We start from the raw sequence: 4,876 nt of genomic DNA, 5'->3' as shown, positions 1-4,876 counted from the left end.
GCCAAGTCGGAAGATCTCGAAGACGTACGGCCATTTTAAACGGACATTAAGTTTTACGGCAGAACAAGACTTTGTGTTAATACGTTAAGGCTTTGAACCATCGCGTGCTATTGCTGGATGGCCGTAGCCAAGGCCTTGTATTAGGTTGCAGTGAGGCACCGTCTGCTGTGAGCTGTTGAATAGTTATCAGCTAAGTTCCAAGAAAGAAGATGTTAATTCTGACCACGTGGCGTTTAGGAACCCAGAATCTACGTGGCTCAAGGGTGGGAAACATGTTTATTTGCCCTTCCTGCTTGTAAAACTTAAACATCACTGCGCGGACATAAACACAGGGAAGACCAAGGCGATTAGTTGGGGATGTCAGGACGTGAGTTTTACAGGGCCAACCAAAGATAGTTGTCCAAAGAGACCAGAGTGAAGCGTGCAGATATGGCGCTCATCTGATTCATCTTAGCAGTATTCGTATGCTTATCGGTGATACTGAAAACATCTATTGCTGCATGTTTCTGGCCAAGTAAACGTTTACATGACAGGTCCAGCGACGAGAAATCAGACAAAATTGTGGTGGGGCAGCCCAGAGTACGACTCTACACGCTCACGACACGCATCTTCCTTCCGTTGATGACGCCATCGGCTTGCGAGATGAACAATGCACTGTTCCGAACATGCACACTAAAACTTGTCACCACCGGCCAGACTTCGGAAGACGAAATAGTTTGAGCGAGTGCTTGCGGGCTTGTCTCACTAAGCGACGGAGCTGACTCCTTGAAAACGCGTGTAAAGACCAGTTGCGTTAAATGGAATATTTATGTTTAAATCATTTACGGACGCCTACTACCTTACTCATAGGATTTCCTGATCTGTTCGCAACAGGGACATCTGAAGGGAACCGACTGTGCTGTGCTCACTACCAGCGACGTATGTGGGGCATACGGAGCAAACTTCTTCTGAAAGCCAGTCTTTCGTCAGCACCATGGGTGAACTACTTTAAAGTTACAACCTTGACGCAAGTCGGTGTGCTCGTACGTTGACATTTTCACACTTTTAATGACTGCATCTGAGCTGGGCTGCGTGGGCTGATGGCCCTATAGGCCCTACACAAGCCTATAGGGTCGTATAGGGCTGGGAGCTAATGCCCCTACGGGCTGGGCTGCGAGGGAGACAGCGACTGCAGCAGCCCGGTCAACTGGGCCCAGATAGAGACTGCGACTGCAGCAGCCCGGTTAACTGGGCTCAGATGGAGACTGCGACTGCAGCAGTCCGGTTAACTGGGCTCAGATGGAGACTGCGACTGCAGCAGTCCGGTTAACTGGGCTCAGATGGAGACTGCGACTGCAGCAGTCCGGTTAACTGGGCTCAGATGGAGACTGCGACTGCAGCAGCCCGGTTAACTGCGCCCAGATGGGGACTGCCGTTTGCTGGCTGCCTTCCATCATTCAGTGCATTAGTATACTGTACAGTCCAGTCCAATATTCGAACGCACTTCTATCCGGCCATGAATCACGAAACATTTCTTCACAGTTCTGCACAGCTGTAGCCGCAGTGGTGTACACACTTCATCAGTCTGTTCCGCAACTTCATCGTGACTTCGGAAGCTCTTGAGGTCAACCGGCCGTTACTGTGCGGTGCTCCGCGCTACTGCCGAGGAGCGCAGTATGATACCGTAAATTGGCTACTGGTTACGCTGTGGACGACGCAGGCGACGACCGGCACGCGGCATAGCACGTGCCTGCGGTGGATTATCGCAACACCTTATGTTTGTAACCACCAATCCCTAAAAATATCGAAGGTTCGAGACACCTCACACACACACAAGGTATCATAACGCCTAAAGTTTGTAACTCCTAACGTACCACAAAGTCTAATGTTCATAACCTCTGGTATATCATAACCCCTAATGTGTCACTCCTCGTATTGCATTACGAGACCAAATGTATCAGATCACCTTATGTTGCACAACTCTTAAAGCATCGCAACCCCTAATATATATATATATATATATATATATATATATATATATATATGAGGAGTTGCGGGCGTCTTCTGTCATTGCACGTCCGTAGAATGTCAGTGTTGTCCGTCAGTTGTTGTGCCAATGTCCTATCGCGTGCGTGTCGCATATGGTCCAGGGGTGCCCCGTCACGTAAGTGCATTGTCAGGCGTCGTGAGAGTGCCGTTGTGGTCACACCAATGTAGTGTATGTAAAGAAGTTTGCAGCCTTCGGTGCTGCATTTGAATTGATCCACTACCTTGGCGCAATTTAGTTTGTCGGGTTTGTCTGGGCCGTTTCTCATAAGAAAGTTAAATATTTTCTTATTACGATAAGAAATTGCAATAGCTATTTTGTGGTCGTTTTTGCCTTAAACATGAGGAGAGATAATTTCCCGTAAAGCTTTTTCGTCTTGTTTGTGGACAGATGTCATCTGGTTTTGATGCCACAGTTTGACGGCTGGTTGGATGTCTTGTCTTGGTTTGCTGTCAAGGTGTCTTGGTTTGCTCTCAACGTGAGTGTTGATGGACAAAGACAGCGATTCAAAACGACTGTGTACCGAATACAGATTAACAACGGACGATGCTTAAATGCTGACAGTGAGTGTCCTCGACGCTACAGAATTAGAGTCATGAGATCCTCCATTAAACGTGCATTTAAGCACTGCTGTGATGAGACAGAATTACATTCAGTATTGACAAGAATCAGACAGATCTTGGTGAACAACGATTTTTTTTCTCTTTTCAAATTCTGACGTTGAAAACGAAATACAACGACATATGATAGGACACTATGACAGCAAACCAAGACAAGGCATCCAACCAACCGTTAGACTGTAGTATCAAAATTAAATGACATCTGCTCACAAGCAAGACGAACAACTTTACAGGAATTATCTCTCGACATGTTAAAGGCAGAAACGAGCACAAAAAGACATCGTCATTTATTATCGCAACAATAAAATCTCTAACTTTCTAAGAAACGGCCCAGGCAAACCCGACAAACTAAAATGCACCAATGTAGTGAATCAATTCAAATGCAGCATCGAAGGCTGCAAACTTTGTTCCATGCACTTCATAGGTGTGACCACAACGACATTCTCACGACGCCTGACAATGCACTTACGTGACGGGGCACCTCTGGACCACATGCGACACGAAACTACAGGATATTGACACGACAACTGACAGGCAACACTGAAATTTAACGGGCGTGCAGCGACAGAAGACGCCTTTAAATTTGGGGGCGTATATTCAATAACGAACTCTCTCTCCAGCCCTAAAAGACAACACAGTGTCTGGCACAACTCTTGACACTATTAGTGGTGGGCGGTGAGCACCTATTGATGTGAATGTGACAATTGTGTTCCCACTGTGTCTTTGTGGTGTTCCCCTCATGAGTTTATCTCATATGTATCAAAATGAAAATAGGATTCTGTCTTGTTTCAATAAGTGATGGTTCATTTGTGTTCTCCGTGCCAAAAGATGCTTTCCAATACAGTGGCACAATTTGTATCCTCTCTAAAACTCAATAGTTATTTGTTGTGCCATTCACTCTCTTCTCCGACGATGAGGTGGATCTCGAACGTTAGCATGTAAAAAGCGACGAATACATGAGTAATTTGTGCGAGCCATCTCTAATGTAAGCGATGATGCCAAGTAAAAAAACAACCGGGAACTAGAACATGCGTCAAAATGCTCGTCAATGCTGAGTCGGCCAGCTAATTTTTAATTCAAGCAGGTACAAAAGAAAGAACTCTGACAAAATATTCCAATCTATATACATATATGGCTATATATATATGTATAGATACTATGTAATATATATTATATATATATATATATATATATATATATACATATATGACGATACCAAACGTATCAAAATACCTAGTGTATCGTAACGCGTAAGGTGTCGTAACGCCCAACGCATCGAAATCCCTAATGTTCGTAACTTTTATTGTATCGTATCTCTTAATATATCATACACCTTAGGCATCACAACACCTTTTCTGTCACTTTTTTTTCGTAAGCACTGTATAGACATCGGCCATTTTCCCCAAAGCTATCCCTAGCCCGACCGTTACCTTTTCCATATAGGTCCGGTGGGCTTACACAACCAACAGATTTTCTACACTACAGTACAAAGGTGAACGTTACAGGAGCCTACCGCCGGAGGCAAACATGCACCCGTGACCTTTGTTTTTGCCCACCTGCAAATGGCGGTACGGAAGCGGTGACAACGCTCCTAATGTCGGGACTTACCGGACACAAAAATGGGATCCCCGTGTTGGACACAACGATAATGTCTGGTCATAACCAGCTGATCTTCGCTGGCACTCGCGCATCTGCGCTGGTGCCGGCACATTGCTGGGATGTTTTCTTTAACCCGACTCTTTGCTTCTCCAATGTTTAATACGTCCAAGGTAAATGACGAACGCCAGTGAGTCCAAGAATACATTACAAAAACTCCATGAAATTGTGTTCTTAACGCTATTCATTGCAATTTTGAAAGAGGAGTAGACAAGTTCTGCAAAGGATTGCACCATAACTGGAAAAACAGGTACCACCTCACCAGTCTCATCGACGGAGAAAATCCTGCGTGGCGACTTCAGGATTTGCAAAACTGACGAGCGGTAACCGGACGTCAGTTGTGCTGGAGCGCGGCCGCTGTGCGGCACTCTGGCGCCACCTGATCGACTGACCGTGCCGACCCAGCTGGTCAGTCGCCGGCTCTCAGCGACCGTGCTGATCCAGCTGGTCGGTCACCGGCTCCCAGCGACCGTGCTGGCCCAGCTGGTCGGTCACCGGCTCTCAGCGCCATCGCCCTGGTGGAGACAGAAGCGCGCAATCTGCGCGGCGAAGACTCTGCAACTGGATCTGGACC

The sequence above is a fragment of the Pollicipes pollicipes genome, unplaced genomic scaffold (assembly GCF_011947565.3).
Source record: "Pollicipes pollicipes isolate AB1234 unplaced genomic scaffold, Ppol_2.1 Scaffold_4002;HRSCAF=4701_pilon_pilon_pilon, whole genome shotgun sequence".
NCBI classification, from domain to species: domain Eukaryota; kingdom Metazoa; phylum Arthropoda; class Thecostraca; order Pollicipedomorpha; family Pollicipedidae; genus Pollicipes; species Pollicipes pollicipes.
The sequence above is the reverse complement of the archived record's forward strand: the minus strand, read 5'-3'. Positions refer to the sequence as shown.